This window comes from Papio anubis, chromosome 1, assembly GCF_008728515.1.
Source record: "Papio anubis isolate 15944 chromosome 1, Panubis1.0, whole genome shotgun sequence".
NCBI classification, from domain to species: Eukaryota; Metazoa; Chordata; class Mammalia; order Primates; family Cercopithecidae; genus Papio; species Papio anubis.
This window is the reverse complement of record NC_044976.1, coordinates 132,597,530-132,615,826: the sequence shown is the minus strand read 5'-3', so window position 1 is coordinate 132,615,826 and position 18,297 is coordinate 132,597,530. Positions and strand designations below refer to the sequence as shown.

Below are 18,297 nucleotides of genomic sequence, written 5' to 3'. Positions count from 1 at the left end.
TCAAGTGTTATATGCAGAGAGGCATTAGGCAAAAGTCTTCACAGTGCAAAATAATCATCAACAAAGCTTCATACCCCTTCTTGTCCACTCCCCATTACACATTAAAATGCCTGTGATTTTGTGGAATAGAAGACCTGACAGAACAGAGCCAAAGGCTCAGTTGAGGTTGCAGCTCGTCTGCTTTCTCAAAACAAGTTAATACTCTGAGCCTTAGTTTTCTTAAGTGCAAAATGGGATAAGAAGAGGTTCACAGAACTGTTACAAGAATCAAATGAAATGACTTACATGTAGGGTCTGCCGCATAGTAGTTGCTCAAAAAAAATCTTTACTAAATTGAAGTGATCAAAGAAGAATATTTGCTAATCTATTGTGTGTTTACCATCTGTCAGGCACTGCTTAAGGTAAAAACTCATCTAATCCTCACAATAACCATATAAAGTGAATACAGTTACTATCTCCATTTTACAGATAAAGAAACAGAGAGCTAACCCCTGTGCATTTTCTTAAGGTCACACAGCCAGTAGTATCTGTATTAATTTCTTAGGGCTGCTGTAACAAATTACGACAAACTGAATAGCTTAAAACAACAGAAATTTCATCTCTCACAGTTCAGGAGGCCAGAAGTCAAAAATCAAGGCTGATTCCTTCTAGAGGCTCTCAGGGAGAATCTGTTCCACATCTCTCCTAGCTCCTGGCTGCTGCCAACAATCCTTGGCATTTTTAGCTTTGCAGCGGTGTCACTCTAGTCTACTCCCTCTGCCTTCCCACGGCATTCTTCCCTGTGTCTCCTCTGTGCCTGTGTCCAAATTTCCCTCTTCTTGTAAGGACCCTGGTCATTGGATTTAGGGTCCACCCTAACCTAATATGACCTCACCTTAATTACATCTGCAAAGTCCCTATATTCAAATAACATCCACATTTACAGGTACCAGGGGTGAGAAATATATCCTAACATATCTTTCTAAGGGACATATTTCAACTCACTAGACTATCTGAGTTAGAATTGGAACCCTAGCAATCTTCACTAAGTTCTGAAAACTTCTGTACCATCTGCCTGATTAATCATCAAATATCATTTGAATATTGAACGTCATTCATTACTATATTGCTATTGCTTTCTCTATACCCGGTCTAGAAATTAGTCCCATGCTACATTTATGCCACCTGGAAACCCTGGCTCTCTTTATTCCTCTTATTTTTCCAAGTCCTTGATGTCTTCATAGATGTCTCTGTGGTCACCAACAGATTCATTCTCATGTTGGTAAGATTTTCAGGGGACACGCTGGATTTCTTTATCATCCCCGACTGATTGTCCACTTTCCATCTATGTTTCTTCAAATAAACCAATCCAGGGATATGATACACATCATAAGCACATCTTGTCTTTCCAAGGCAGCTGAGTTCCCACTTGAGCTTCTGAGGATTCCCACCATAACTCCCTCTGTACCTGACTCTAACTCTATACCCCTCATGCCACCTGCTCAGCCTTGAGGAGTCCCATATGCCATGACGGGAAACGAAGAAAGAGCATCCACCTCCTTCCCCAAGCTTCCCAGGGGTGGGAGCATGCCTGGCTGGCAGGTCCAGATACTTTTCTTTTCTAATATTGTTATTTTTCCAGTTGCTCTAACCTGCCTACCTCATGCTCTGAATCAGAACTCATCTGAAGGCACTTCCTCCCAGGACTTGAAGATAAGACAACAAGCCACTGCTGGGGGCTTGTGTGTACTCCAGGGCTCAGCATTTCTAAATCTCACCTGGCCCACCCTCAGGGCAATGTCCAAGCCATTCTGATTTGGCCTGGGACAACTCACTCTCGATCACAATCTAGTATCTTTTTCTTTTTTGTGTGTTTTTAAAAATTATTTTATTATTTTAGATTCAGGGGGGTACATCTGTAGGTTTGTTATATGGATATATTGCGTAAGGCTGGAGTTTGGGCTTCTACTGAACCCATCACCCAAACAGTGTGCACAGTACCAATGGGAACTTTTTCAGTCCCTGTCCCCCTTTCTCCCTCTTCCCTTTTGGAGTCCCCAGTGTCTGTTGTTTCCATCTTTATGGCCACATGTAAACATTGTTTAGCGCCCATTATAAGCAGGAACATGCAGTCTTTGGTTTTGGGTGTCTGTTTTAATTCCCTCAGGATAATGGCCTGCAGCTGCACTCATGTCGCTGCTTTTTAAAGGACTGTGTATCTTTACTTCCAGGCCGCTAGGTGACCTTAAAACAAAGTGGGGAAAAAAATGAACCCATTCATCTTTGACCTCATTTTGATTTCCAATTACTTTTTAATTTTCATTTATTTATTTATTTTTTTTTTGAGATGGTGTCTCGCTCTGTCGCCAGACTGGAGTGCAGTGGCATGATCTCGGCTCACTGTAACCTCCACCTCCCTGGTTCAAGCGATTCTCCTGCCTCAGCCTCCTGAGTAGCTGGGACTACAGGCACGCCACCACGCTCAGCTAATTTTTGTATTTTTAGTAGAGACGGGGTTTCACCATGTTGGCCAGGATGGTCTTGATCTCTTGACCTCATCATCCGCCCGCCTCGGCCTCCCAAAGTGCTTGGATTACAGGCGTGAGCCACTGCACCGGGCTCCAGTTACTTTTTTAAAGTCTTGTATCTTTCTTTCGGAAATGTGGGGAGGGGGTGGTTGGAAGGCAGCATGTAAGGACCCTTCCTCTTCTCTTTTCTCAAGTTATCCTTTTGCTTTCAAGCCAGCAAATACTTTCCTTCAAGTGTTATATGCCGAGAGGCATTAGGCAAAAGTCTTCCCAGTGCAAAATAATCATCAACAAAGGTTTGTACCCTTCTTTGTCCACTCCTTGTCCACAAAGGGTGGAGAAATGTGAGCAGAAGCCTGTGAAGGAGGCAAGTCCTTGCTTGAGAATTCCCGTTATTTTCATATGCTGTATGCCAGAAGTTCTTTTCTCATTGTCTCCCCACCACCCAAAAGCAGGTGTCGGGGTGGTCCAGCATGACCTCTGTTTTAAGAAATGCACATTCTTACCCTCCTTTGGCCCCATATTGGCTTCTCCAAGATACAGAGCTGAGTCTGCTTCAGAGTCTACCCTGAGGAGCTCACGGGGTACTGACAGGGTGTGGCGAGTGCGGACAGAGGAATGCAGCCAGTGAAACGCAGAGGAGGATGCAGCCAGCTGCCTGCGGGAACTGGGAAGGCACACAGGGAGCTACCGCCTGAGCTGTGACTCGAAGACAACGTGGGAGGTGGCAGGGGGGTGGCAGGATTGTGGGATGTGTCAGTCAGGGTCCTGGCAGGAAACAGATAATGTGTGACTAGGCTGAAGAGAGTTTAATACAGGACTGTTCACAAAGGTGAGGGCAGTGCAGTGTCCCTGGGAGCCCTCAGTACCCCAAGTCCAGAGAGGCAGGGCAGGGAGCAGTTTCCAGAGCCAAGAGAGGAAGAGCTGTGTGCCATCTGGCAGGAGCTCTCAGGACAGGTCTACACAGACCAGCCTCCCTGGGCACTGAGGACAGTGGGGAGGGCTGCCGAGCAGATCTAGGACAATGGAAATCTATCCATCGCAGAGACAGAAGAGCAGGGAAAGCCCTTGCGATGGAAACTGCATGTGGAAAGGCATGAGGTCATGAGGTGGCACAGTTTGCCTGGGAACAGGGATTGCAAGACATACAGAAGGACTGGTGGGAGATGGGGACAGAGGGAGGTCAGGGTCAACCGTGGAGAGCCCAGCTACAGAGCTCAGACTTCACCCTGTGGGCTCAGGGCAAGGATGGGAGTCTAAGCAGGGGGATCACATGGCTGGTGGTCACGGTGGTGCGGAGGATGGATTGGAGGAGGGCAGGAGCAGAAGGAAGGCCACCAAGAGCCTACTGCAATACGGAGTGCTTGGGGGAATCAACAGAATCTGGACCTGGGGCTTGCAGTCAGAAGAACTGGACTCAAATCCCCACTCTGCTGCTTACATTTGTGAGCTACTGGGTGAGTCTTTCAATGCTCAAGTTTTAGTTTTCTCATCTACAAACAGGGGAGCTGTTGTGAGAATTACAGTTCGGTAAATAAGTGCAGGGCACCTGGGCTCAGGGCCGTGAGTGACACACCTGGAGTGACGCACAGCACAGTCTGTGCAGCCAGACAAACCAACCCCGAGTCCAGGCAAGAAACACTGGAGGCCTAACAAAGGCAGGGGCAGCCACCATGGTGAGAGCAGGTGGACACAACAGTAGTTTCTCTGGGTGTGATCATGAGAGGGAAGGAGACGATTCTGAGCTATGTAACTTGGCAGATGGACTAAACATTAATGGGGTCAAGGGCCACAGAAGGACAAAAGAACTAAGGGACAGGGAAGGAAGAGGAGTGTGTGGCTCTGGACAGGTCAGTTTTTGAGAAGGCAAAAGTGGATGGAATTGCCTAAGAGGCAGTTGGAAATAAGGGATGGAGGGGATGGAGTGTGGGGACCGAGGAGCATGGACTTGGGAGTCACTGAGTTTTGGGGGGTGGTTGAAGCCACGGGAAATACGAGATCCCCTGAGGAGCAAGAAGAAGAAGAAGAAAAGTGATTCATTGAGAGAATCCCATTAACAGTACCCATTTAAATGGAGGGCATAATAGGAGGAGTCAGAAAAAAAATACTGAGCAGAAAAAGACCAAGAGATCTGAGGAGGAACAAGAGAAAACCATCATGGAAGCTGAGGGAAGAGAGAGTCTCCAGAAGGATGGAAAGACCCACAGCATTGAGTGCTTCACAGAGACTGAATAAGATGCAGACAGAAAGCAAGCCAGGGATTCTGCAACCAAGACATCCCTGATGGCCTTAGCAAGAGCAGTCTCAGTAGAGTAGCTCAGGAAGCCCAATTAAAATGAGCTGAAAAGTGAATGGGAGTTTTGGAAATATAGATAGTGAATGCAGTTTCTCCAAAGAGTCTGGCAGTGGAAGGGCAAGACAGGATGGTGGGTTTGAGGGGCATCTTTTCTTTTTAGGATGGCAAAACCTAATCCTATTTGTAGGCTGGAAAATAAGGGACAAAACAGAAATAGCCTCTAGGGAAAACGATGGCTCAAGACATAGAGACAGCAGAAGGCAGGGTGCAAGTAGAGGAGCTCGCCTGGGGTCCGAGAAGGCACCAACTATGAACCTGCCACTAAGGTGGGGGCCAGTCCTACTCCTGGCTTGTATCCCTCTCCCTTTCTTAGGCGGAATTTGGTGGCCTTTCTGAAGTAGCTAAGCCTTTCTCTGCGAGAAAGCTAATGCCATTTTGATGTGGAAGTAGGAGTGGGGCTGGTTAAGGCAAGAGGTCAGTTTAACTTTTAGTAAAGTGTCCTGATAAAAAGCAAGGGTTGTTGTAACTGCCCCAGACCTGCATTTCACCCACCTGCTACTGACTTCCCTTTCTCATAGGAAGGAACCGAAATGTGACATGGATCAAAAGGACAGTACATGAAATCAAAATTATGTTACTGCTATTTTCTTAGAGAGGAGATTCATATGAATTCCTCCTGCCTCTCAGGACCTGAGTGATGGGGCTCATGTAGATATACGAGGGCTGGAAGGGTGGGGAGGCCTGGCCAGGGATACTACATGCTCTCTTGGGATCTGTTTATGAGTCCTTGCAGTCTCTCTTTTACATTTAGCTTGTCAAATTCCCCTTCATCAGCTGAGGCGTTTGACAGGCTAAATTGTTTCCTGGGCTTTGTCCTTCTCATGAGTGAACAAAGGCAATCAGGAGAAATTTAGGTTTAACTCTTTTACTAAGAAAATTCTTCTTACATACACATACGAAAAAATTTGGTGTGTGTATGTGCACGTGTGTATACGCATGTGTATATACATATATATCTCTCTCTATTTTTAACAGTGTTTGAGTCTGAGGACACACCACTGGCCTAGAGCCTGGATGGCTGCTCCGACTCTGCAAGGAAATGCACCTGCACTACCTCACCTCCCCCAGCAGTCAGGACCATCTCCAACAATTAATTATGTGCTGACGGAAGACACTGAGCAACAATGAGCTCATGTGCAGATGTCATCTGTCAGGGCTGCCATTCGGAGGTTCTGCTTGCTCACCCCCTCCAAAAAACCTTTATTGGAGCAATTAATAAAAACAAGATGAACACATTTACCCTTTATGATGGCTTCATTTCTCCCACCCAACCCCTGATCATTATGAATTATCAGTAAAAACAGCAACAAGTGAGACAAGAGATGAGGTCGAAGACCAAGATAATCCACAAAAAAACATAATCAGACCTAAAGCAAAGAGCTAACTGCACAGCAGTAGCTGGACAGGACTGGCATCCTCGGCCAACCGGAGGAAGGAGGGTGTGCATTTTCAAAGGCAGCCTTGCTTAGTGCTTAAACCCACAACATCAAGAGGTGCTGGGCTCTCTTCCTGAGCAAAGCTGAACAAGGTCACTTGACTTCTTGTTTCTCAGTGTTCTTAACTGTGATGCTGTCTTTTTAGTATTATTTGTGCGCTGCTTATTATCTTCTATTAGAATATATGTTCTGATGTTCTAATGTTAACATTTTTGTCACTGTTCCGAAATACCTTCACATATGGGCTCTGTTCAGGGCTCAACACATGTCTATAGGTGGGTTGGTTCATTCATTCATTCATTCATTCATTCATTCATTCACTCAGTCCCAGATAAAAGTCTACAGAATGAGTGTAATTAATTTCTGGGAATTGTGCAAAAGTTTAAGAAGTCAATTACATTGAATATATATGTATTGAGCCCTATTGTGTGTGAGACAAGCGGTTAAGGAGACCCAAAGATAGATAAGATATAGTTCCTACTAAAAACTGTGACAGATAAACTACAATAAAAGGATAAACTTAAGGTCTGTGTATAACACCTTAGGGTCCAAAGGACAAACCTTAATTAGATCCCCACTGTGGTGGTAGGGATGAAATTAGGAAAGAATTCCTGGTGGATGTGTTATTTAAAATAAATATTGAAAGATTAATAAGAATTTGACAGGCAGAAATGTTAAGCCAAATACAGAGGACTCCTCAGTTAATCATGCTTTGATTATGGCAACTGCCAGCAACAGGGAAAGGCTGTAACTCCTCAAGAGCCAGGTCTCAGGGTCTCCTGATAAATGATGTGGAGACTTGCAGACAACCCAGCTTTTTCTACTCCATTTTTTCCCAAATTCTGTGCTTAACCTTCTGGACCTCACAGTCATCCTCACCTCTCCAGTCTGAGGTCTGCCACTAGACAGGAAGCCGAGGCTCACAGTCTGATTGCGCTCTCAGAGGTGTGACACCACCATCCTTCCTCCCAACTGTGCCAGGACACAAGATGGAAGCCACAGAAAGCTTACCCAGCCAGGCCAGAGGACAGGGCACTGTAGCAGTGTCTAGACAGGTGTTTAGTGCAAAATGCTCAAGCTGTGGAGTAAGCTACAACACTGTCCTACTACAACCCCATATTAAAGGTTTTGTCAGGCAGGGGCTACAGCTCCAAATCAAGACCAATCTTTATTTACCTTTGGGGTTAGGGTTGGTCACATAATGGTCCTTTACCCTGGGCCATCATATGGTCCTTACAAGTCAGTTTAAAACCCAGGCCCTAGGCCAACATTCCCATCATCCATGTGATTCCAAGGACATTGAGGGTAACATAAAGGCCCCTCCTATGTGAATCCTCTTCCCTTTAATAATGTGAAACTCACCAACATGAGATTGGTTTGTATTGAATAATAAGACTCCTCTAACAAAATGCAAATGCCTTTTGGGCTGGTAAATAAAATTTTTTAAGCATTCAAACATTAAATCATTAATAAAGTTAATGAAAAATAAAGTTTGTTTTTTCTCCTCCTACTCTTACTTGAGCAGTAGAAGAGCCAATGATAAACCTTCCCAGTTTTAGATGCAAATATTCAAAGATGATGTACAACACTTATTGGCAAAAAAGGAGTCTTACCTTGGAATTCATAAACATGCAGGAGTCTGGGGTCCATGAATTCTCCTAAAATTCAAAACTTTGCCAGAATGATTTTTTTTCTATGGAGAAAATAGTTTTCAGCAGATTCTCAAAGGTATTTGTATCCCAGAAAAGGTCAAGACCATCTGATGGACTTCCAGGCCAGTGCCGATTTGGTAGCAAGGAGAGAAGTCAAGGACAGAAGTGTTTGTTTTATTTTGCACTCACTTTCCCTTCTGAGATTCTTCAATGCTTCGTACAAATTCTAAATGGATTCCCTTTACACATTTAAGAAGAATAAAATGAAGCACAGAGTAATGAAATTTGACACCAGCCAATCATTTTGTGGTAGAACTGTGACCAGCCTGTTTCCCTGCTCCCCTGTTACTTTCCCCACAGGGTAATTCCCTCCCTGGTAGACAGTATTTAATTTTGTGAAGTTTTCTAAAGGTGGCCTAATTTAATTTTCTATCATTAGTGTAAAAGATGCCCTCTAGGGCCAGGCCCAGAGAGGCGGATCTAGAAGTTTAATTTTGATTGCTCTGGTAGCTATTTTCAGTTTCCTGCTGTGCAGGTCTATGGACTCTCTCATGAGCTCCCTGCCCTGGGGGTTGTGATAACCCTTCCCAGCTTTAGATACAAAAGGGCTGTGCAAGGGTAGAAGACAAGGCCACCAAGAGGATAAACCAGCTTAGTAGCCTTTTTGAGATGAACATTTTAGTGCAGCAAACAAGCAAATCAAGGCTGCCCCAGCTTTGTCATGCAGTATGTATTTATTGAGCACGTACTATACACTAAGAATCCTTGTAGGCACTTGGGATGCAACAGTAAAACATGCATGGTCCCCACCTTCATGGAGTTCATGCTAAGAGTAACCATGACACAAATTTCCATTTTTCAGGATGACTGGATTTAAAATCAAGTAGGAGGCCAACAGAGGCAGAAAGCCCTCAGAAAGGGCAAAGGTAAAAGCACTGAAGCTTCAACCTGAGATCACTGGGGCCTCCTCTCCCTTCCTCATTTACTCTATATTCAGACACCACTAGTCTGAATGGTCCATGCTTAAAACAGCCCACAGGTTAACTTCTTTCTTTGCATTTCTGCTGCTGTCACCCAGTTTGGCCAGACCCAGATACTCTTCCCATTACACTCAGATCCCCAAGCAATCTCTCTTCAGTGCATCTCAATGACAGGAGTTTCTTTCCATTTGGGATGAGTTGCATTCCAAGCCAGACTGGTTTTCCTAAACTATCACTTTCACTTTGGAACTTTCAGAGCCAAAGCCATCATGGGAAGACTGCAAGTACAGATGTGGGAGGAAGCTCTTGATATATTACTGAGAGAAAAACAGGATAATTTAGAACTAAATGCAGAATATTAGAGTTTGGAAGAATATCTGAGTGTCAATGTATTTGCATATGGAGCAGTACTAGGAGGAATAGGTGTTGAAGAAAGAAAACGGACACTTTCCTTTATAAAACTCTTCACAACTTTATTTTAGTAACAGTTACGTATTATTTGGTCATTTTAAAACTTACACTTCATCTTTCCCTGAACATTTATCTAAAAACCATCATGGAAAGTCTAATAGAAGTCACAGTGAGATCCTTGAGGACATGGGGGACACCCTGTTTGTTTTTGCATTCCAAGCGCTTTCTACATAGAGGCATGCAATGACTTTTGAAATGAAAGGGTGAAAGAAAGAAGGAGAGAGAAAAAGAAAGGTCTTGGACACATATGCTAATATGTACATATGACTTGGAGCCACCATACCTCCAATGATTTATAAGTCATCAATCCCTTGCTGGAGACTCATCATCCATTGTAGGTATTTACTGAGACTCACTAAGCACAAGGGACTTTTTGCACCTTATAAGGAGGGATAAACACTACAATCCAGAATTTTCCCTTCAGGAAAGGTAAAGAATACATATAAATATGTAGGGTTGAAAGCAAACAAAAGAGAAGGAAGCAAAAAACAGAAATAGGAGAAATGAGAAGTGGTAGATGATACTGCAGGGCAATGCAGAAGAACAGAAGAATGTGCTGGTGTGTTTGGAGGTGTGGGGCATGCAGGGGTAAACGTGGAGGGAGCCATTTCTGTGAAGTAAGTGGTGGAAAGCAACACCAGGCCACGAGGACCTGCAAGATGGTGGCCCTGACAAAGACATACCCAGGGCTTTGGAAGAAAGGGAGGGTTAACAGAAGACGGGCTCTTGGGTGGGGTTAGCAGGGTTAAAAAAAGGATAGGAGAGAGCTGAACATATTTGTAGGGAGAAAGAGGGTGTCCAGGAAGACAGAGAGACAGAGCATAGTTCACAGCTCAAGGTGCTGAAGAAACAAGTGAAGATGGGTCCAGAAGAGAGAGAGAGAGAGGCAGTGAACAGAAAGACAGTTGGGAGTGACACTAAGAGATTCTAAGGGAGGAGAGGACAGCTGAGGAATCTCAGAGAGGTGTGGGGGGTCACCTATGGAAAGTGAGGGTATACAGGGTTGACAGGTAGAAGGTAAGAAGGGCATTATGATGGGTATTATCATCTACCAGGGTGAATAAGGGATTGCTAAGTAGCCCTGGGAACTAACAGAAGCCAGACAGCATGAATGGTATTTCCTTCTCCTTCTTAGTTCATAAGATTCTCCATGCGTAAAATTGGTAATTCCTACTCATGCATATGTATGAAAAGGCACTAGCAATGAAAGGTTTTGAAGCTAGAGGAAATAAAAACATCAACTCTACATGAAACACGACTCATGACTAGAGTGATGGACACTCATATCCGCCAGATTGGGTGACCCAGAAATGATATGAGAAGTTAGAAAGAGATCTATAGGCTGCGCTGCCTCTGCATTTCTGATGATCAGTTTTCTCAGTTTAGCAGAGGCTGCTCAAAAACCTTAGGCAGTGGGAAGCTGAAGGAAGAGAAAACACTCATCCTTACAGAAACAGTACAGGAAGGGCAGATGTCACCCCATCACTTATAAACCACACAGAGAGCAAAAGAGACATGTATGTATCATAAGCAAAGAACAGGGTACACCTCCTTCTCTGATTTTTTTTATGACCCTTTGTGCCTTGGAGGCCTTCCAGAGTCTAACGGGAATGGAGAAAAGGGAATGCATTCCAGGATTTGAGTTGGAGCTTGGGGCATATGTGGAAGAAGGGAAGATATAGAGTCATCTCTGTCTGGGAGGTCTCTGATTTTGGAGGGACAGCATGGACTTTGGAGAGGTATCTTTAAGACTCCTTAAATCTTGGGAGTGCTTTTTGGCTCCACAAAACAATACAGTGACTAAATTATTATAGCATTTCCCTTATCTCATAATTATGATTCTACTTATGTATCCCAGGTCAGGATTGTATATAAGCACATTTTGAAGAAATAATAATGCTTAAAATTACACGTACTTTAAAAACCTTCCATCTTTATCCCCATAGGACCTTTTCATCATCCCTTTATAAGGGTATTACTAGTTCCTCTTTTTAAAATATATATTTATTTGATCTCACTGTTAAGTTGTAATTCATCATACCATGGTTTTCCTTTCTTTCACTACCAAGTAACTAAACAGATGTCCCCACCTCTCTACTGAAACTGCTCTGCAGGAGTCACCACCTCTTCCATCTGATAAATGCAAGTATTTCTTCTGTCTGTACTCTGTACTACTCACTCTCCTGTAAGGATGAATGCCCTTTTCATTTATTTCCAAGTCTTTACAAAAGCTGCTCAGGATTTCTTCTACCTTACTTCCATAATAAAAAGGTATTTAAGGAGTTCTTTCTAAGCTTATTCTTAAAGATAATTCACTGTCTTCTGTCTTACATTTTTTTGCCATCAAAAAATTGTCTTTGTAGACTACATTTTTCCCCTTCAGCTGTTTTAAAATCTTTGTCTTTAACATTCTGTCATTTCATTACTGACAGTTTAAGAACTGATTTCTTGTTTACCTTGCTTGTAGTTCGATGTGGTTCCTGAATCTCAGCATACCCATCTTTCCTAAATCTTGCTCATCTTGATCATTTAAACTCTTGATCGTTAACTAAGTGAAATATACTACATGGGTATCCTGATTTCCCAAGAAATTCCAAATATCACAGAATAGCTCTATCAAATCCCCATTTACCTTAAAATGTAGTTTGTCCTGTATTTTCATATATAATTTTTATAACAAAAACAGGACATGCAAGCTTATGAATGAGGCACCTTTAAAGGTGGATAGCACCGAGTACAGAGGGCAAAATGGGCAAAAGTGTGAGTGCCAGACAGCTCTCTAACCACACAGCAGCTGTGTGACCATGGGGAGCCTGCCCAATATCACTGAAGCTTAATTTCTGTGTTAAGAATGAGAATGATAGATTCTACCATTCTACCACTCAGGGTTGTTGGGATTAACTGAAGTAATGCATGCCAAGTTCTATCTGACCATATTCCTTGAGAGTAGGACTGTGTTCTAGTAACCACCTGTACCAATGTATTGCTACTCAACTCCAAATTTACCTTTCAATACAAGCTCTGTGGTAATAGACGGAATTCCTTTAAGTACATCTCCTGTACAGCAGCATGATGGTAAGATTCCTCTGCAGAATGGAGGAGAAACACTGCAGAATGAAAGGACTTCTCTTGGTCCGACTGCTACACAGCCCGTCAGTGGTGTGGATATGAGGACATCCAGTGGTATGCATGCCCAGAACACATGTCCCTCAGTGAACTCAGCACCAGTCCAGCCTGGTGATCACCTCCCCACAGCCCTCATAAAGCACACACTAGGTGTTCTGGGCCTCTTGTCCACAGTGATGCTCTAACTCTCTCTGCTAGCCTTCCCCCTGCCACCCAGGTTTGTTTTTCACAGCTATCCTGATGTAGGCATTGCACACTCTATGTCTCTCACCCACAGCCATACCCCAACTCCACCTGTGTGTCCACCCACTGGCGGCAGATCACCTGCACCCAAGACCTGGAGGATTGCTTTCTGTTCTCCCTGCAGTTGGGACCAGCTCTGACGTAGGCAATCCAGTGAATTTCTCTATCATCAGTAGCTGTAATCATACCTTCTACATTAATGTCTAAAGGGCATCTTGGGAAGGGATCTACCTTCCAAGTTTGTGCTGCCTTGAGTACTCTCCTCTTTACACCTTGTAGGTACTCTTTTATTATAGTTTAATGGTTCTTTATAATAAATTTTTTCTGTTTAAATCACTGTGTGGTTTCTGTCTCCTGATTGGACCCAGGCTAATACACCAGTGTTTCCCCTAGTGCCTACCACAATGAACAACAAAGCACATTACCTCTCCACGCAACCTTTTTTCCCTTCTCTAGTTAGCCCTGAATAATTTATCTTTTACTTGCTCAAAATCAAAACAGATCAATGTAGAAAGCCAAAGTTAGAATAGACTTGTAATTCTTAATCATGTCATTATTTGGATGTTAACTGATGCCATTTCTGGAGACTGGCTGGAACTCCTAATGGAGACTCTGCCTAATTTGATAATTTAAACTGATAACTGGAGAATTACTTCCATTCTGGCTCCTGAAGACTTCAGGTCAGATTAGTTTACTCCCTCTAGTTTTAAAAAGGATTTTTGTTTGTTAGTCTATTCACTCATTTCAAAGAACATAAACAGCCCAGGGACTAATTTAGTCAAACATGTTAATTCCATCAGTGTCCACCAATAAGACTAGGACAGGGGACGCTAAAGCAGGAAAATTGAAACTCAAAAGCACAGTGACTTCTATAACAGTACAAATACTCCAATACTATTTAGTTTATTTTTTTCTAGGAAGCATGCCCTTGAAGCCAGAAAGAGTAGAATAAGCTGTTAAGAAAGAAAAGGAAATCCAAAATGAATAAAAGAGAAAAAAACCAAAGTCTCTATTTTCCAGGCCTACCACTGTTCTATTCAACAGCCTTATCAGTGACTTGGATGAAACTATGAACTATGTTTTTTTTTGTTTGTTTGTTTGTTTTTTTTTTGAGACAAAGTCTCACTCTGTTGCCCAGGCTGGAGTGTAGCCTCTGCCTTCCAGGTTCTCACTCTATTGCCCAGGCTCAGCTCACTGCAGCCTCTGCCTCCCAGGTTCAAACAATTCTCTTGACTCAGCCTCCTTAGTAGCTGGCATTAACAGGCACCCGCCACCAAACTCAGCTTATTTTTGTATTATTAGTAGAGATGGGGTTTCATCACTTTGACCATGCTGGTCTTGAACTCCTGACCTCAAGTGATCCGCCTGACTTAGCTGCCCAAAGTGCTGAGATTACAGGTGTGAGCCACCACGCTGACTGATGAAACTACTCTTATTAAAGCTGCCCTTAGCAAAAAACTCGGAGGGAGAAGTAGCCTATTACTAGAACCTGATGTGGTGGTTTTACACTGGGTCAACTCACCTAGGCTAGAACTATGTGTCTCAGCATTCCTTCTCCTATTTTAGGGGTGCCCATAAGAAAAATTTGTGGGACATTTGGGAAGTGGAAGTGAAGCAGCAGCTATTATGTGCTGGAGGTCATAACTGGCTAGAGGTGGGAAACAATGGACGTCAAGGTGCCAGCGAGCTGTTTTGTTTTTTTAAAGTTTGTCCTCACTTTCCCCTGTACCTAGCTTGGCATCGAGCTCTCCTTCATGACAATCAGTCCTGCTGAACAACAGTGAACTCAGGCCCACTGTCAGAAACTTCACTGCAAACTCAAAGGTGGTAGCCACGAAGAACGAACAGCCTTCCGGAGACTTCTGCCCTGTCCCCTTTGCAGTTGTAACCTAGCACATGGATGTGCCTGGCTTCCTGCACATTCTGACTCACAACCCACACCAGGGTTGGTTAATAATTATTCTCTGAGCCTTTCCAGACCTTGTACTTCCCAGCTCCTACTGAAATTGTATAGGTCTAAATCCTATAGCAAATTCCTTATTACAGTACACTCACAGTCATCCTGCTTCTCTGATTGAAATCCTGATTCACAAGGATTCAAAAACTGAAGAACAGCCTCAAATCAATTACATTTAATTTAACATTAATATATGTAAAGCTTTATATTTAGGCTAAAAAACAAAGAAACCTATAGAAATAAAGAATGAGTAAAACCTGAATTAAAAGCAATTACTGTTAACATCCCGAGGAGTCTGAACTACAACTCCACTATGACCTAGGACCAAACACAGTTTGCTAAACAAATAAATGACACTGGATCTAATTCATACAACATGAATGTACAACTTAATATTGTGGGGGTAAAAATATGTCTTCCACATTTTATACTGGTAAGACAGAATATCTGGGATATTCTATTAAACTCTAACATTTTAAAGAGGAAATACTGTTTTATGAAATTAATAAGTCTAGAAAAATACAGTAAGAATGGCTTCAAGAACTTGGGTTAACTTAAAAGAGAAATAAGATATATATATTTGTGGCTCCAGAGATAAGAGCTAGGATAAATGGAAAACAATTATATATATAAAAAATTTACTTTTGCTTAATGAAGAACACTGTAATAGTGAATCACTTCCTGTGATAAAGAGGTATACTGTAATAAAGGATAAACTGAAAAAAAAAAAAAGAGAGAAATTGGTTCAGATGTCCACTATAGTGTTGTTAACCTCTTAAGATTCCATGATGTTAGAGGTGACCGAGGCTAAGAGAAGGGGGTGATGGGAAGTTACTGCTTAATGGGCATGGAGTTTCTGTTTGGAGTGATAAAAAAGTTTTGGAAACAGATAGTGGCAATGGGTGCATAGGACTATCAATGTAATTAATGCCACTGATTTGTACACTTAAAAAATGGTGAAAACGGCAAAATTTATGTTATATATATTTATTTCACCACAATTAAAAAATACATGATTCTGTTATTCTATATGAATAATGCAAAAGATTTAAATAAAAATTTTGACTTAACAAAAAATAGAAAATTCATTCGTCTAAAGTGAACACTTCAGTAAGCCAGTGTTTCATGAAGCCATAAACAATTATATGTATTCTTCAGCAGAGCTAGTGAATCAAACCAGAGTGGTCCCTTAAGGGCAGAAAAATAACTGTACCCATGAAAAGCTCGTTTGTAAATGTTACCATATTATCATGATAATAAATATCCTTGTTCATGATAAAATGGACCATATACATTTTAGAAAAAAGTCCTCATACATACACACACACACACACACACACACAGAGAGAGAGAGATATAAAAATTCACATGTACACAGACCAAAACATCACAATTTAATATATTTTAAAAAGTACCCAGGACACTGAAAACACAGTGGCTAAAGTTTATTTCTTTGTTTTTAAACACAAGTTGCTAAATTTTGATAGACTAGAAAGACATCCACAAGACTATCAACAATCAGAGAGCCTACTGTGTGAGTTTTGAGGCCAAAGAAAAATTCATTTAACATTTAAAATGTATTTGGCTTTCCCCGTCCCCCGTAATATTTCTTCTTAAAAATGAATGGATGGAAAAAGACATACTAATACTAATACTAATTGAATAAAAACAACTTTTTTAAAAAAGAAAAAAAGACTCTTACTACCTGATTTCAAGAATTATTAAACTATGGTAATCAAGACAGCATGGTACTAGTGTCAAGACAGACAATTAGACAAATAGAACAGAATAAAGAGTCCAGAAATAAACTTCACAGATATGGATAACTGATGTTTAGCAAAGGCACTATAGTGGAGAAAGAACAGTCTTTTCAACAAATAGGGCTAGAACAACTGGACGTCCATTTGCAGAGAGGGAGGGAAAGAGAGAGGAACAGGGAGAAGGAAGAAGAGAAGGAAGAGGGGGAGGAGGAGAAGGAGAACTTTAATCCATTCCTCATACCATATAAAAAATGGAATCAAATTGGATCATACACATAAACATAAAACCTAAATTTAAACTTCATGCTGTAGAAGAGAACAGAAAAATCTTTGTGACCTTGATTTACATACAGATTTCTTAGCTATGACACCAAAAGCACAATCAATAAAATTTTAAAAATTGACAAACCAGACTCCATCAGAATTTAAAACTTTTGCTCTTTAAAAGACACTACTAAAAAAAAAAATAAAAAATAAAAAAGACAAGCCAGACTTGGAGGAAATGTTTGTAAATCATATATTTGATAAAAAGTATTATATCCATAATTTACAAAGAACTTTCAAGATTATGAAAACAAAATGGGCTAAAGATTTGAACAGATGCTTAAAATATATATATACAAATGCCATGTAAGATCAAGAGAAGGCTGAGTGCAGTGGCTCACGTCTATATTTCCAGCACTATGGGAGGTTGAGGTGGAAGGTTCACTTGAGCTCAACAGTTCAAGACCAGCCTGCGCAACACAGTGAGACCCTGTCTCTACAAAAAATTTAAAAATTAGCTGGGTGTGATGGTACACATCTGTAGTCCCAGCTACTCAGAAGGCTGAGCTGAGGGAATTGCTTGAGCCCAGAAGGTTGAGGCTGCAGTGAGCTGTGATTACACCACTGGTACTCTAGCTTGGGTGACAGAGTAAGACCCTGCCTCAAAACAAACAAAAAGATGATATTTAATATTAGTCATTAGGAAAAAGTAAATTAAAACCACAATGAGATATTAATAAACACATATTGGAAGGGCTAAAATTAAAAGGACTGACAATTCTGGATGTTGGCAGATACGGAGGAATTGGGACTCTTGTATATCACCAGTGGTATCCCTTTAGAAAGCAATCTGGCAATTTCTTTAAAAGTTAAATGTATACCTACCATATGACTCAGCCACTCTGTTCCTGAGTATTTACCCAAGAAAAATAAAAGCGTATGTCCATGCAAAGACTTGAACATAATGAACAAATGTTCATTACACGAACATTCATAGATGCTTTAATAGTAATAGCCCCAAACCGGAAACCATCAAAATGTCCATGAACACATGAATGGCTAGGCAAGCTGTGATATACCTATAAAACCGATCACTGTTCCGTAATAACAAGGGATGAACTGCTGATACATGCAATGATAAAGAAGGAATCTCAAAATAAATTATGCTGAGTGGAAGAAGCCAGCTCCTCCCAAAAAAGAGGATATACTGTTGATTCTATTTATACACAATTCTAGAAAATGCAAACTCATCAATAACAGAAAGGAGATCAGTGGTAGCTTGGGAACGTGGGGATTGAGATTGGGGATGAAATGGGAGAGAAATGAGGAGGGAAGGGTTACAAAAAAGCACAAGGAAACTTTTGAGGTGATAGATATGTTCACCATCTTGACTGAGAGTTATTCACCAAATTATTCAACTTTAAATATGTTTGATTTTTGCATACCAATTATACCTCAATGAAGCTGCTAAAAATAAGCAAAGCCAGCAGCTTACTTGGGATATGTGAAAACTTTGGGGAAAGTCCTTTCTTTCAACCAGCAAAA

General features: G+C 41.7%; 1 protein-coding gene across 3 annotated transcripts in view; it reads right to left on the bottom strand.

Annotated features, from left to right (window-relative positions):
• The window catches only part of C1H1orf226 (chromosome 1 C1orf226 homolog), a 327,193-nt gene that overhangs the window by 64,172 nt on the left and 244,724 nt on the right, over positions 1–18,297 (bottom strand). Inside the window, exon 1 of one of the 3 annotated variants that reach the window (XM_017948820.3) lies at positions 7,913–13,860. The exons of the other annotated variants lie outside the window; for them this stretch is intronic. The gene's annotated coding sequence lies outside the window, so the exon portion shown is untranslated. Of the gene's footprint in view, positions 1–7,912; positions 13,861–18,297 lie in introns of those variants that run through there. 3 annotated transcript variants of the gene reach the window in all.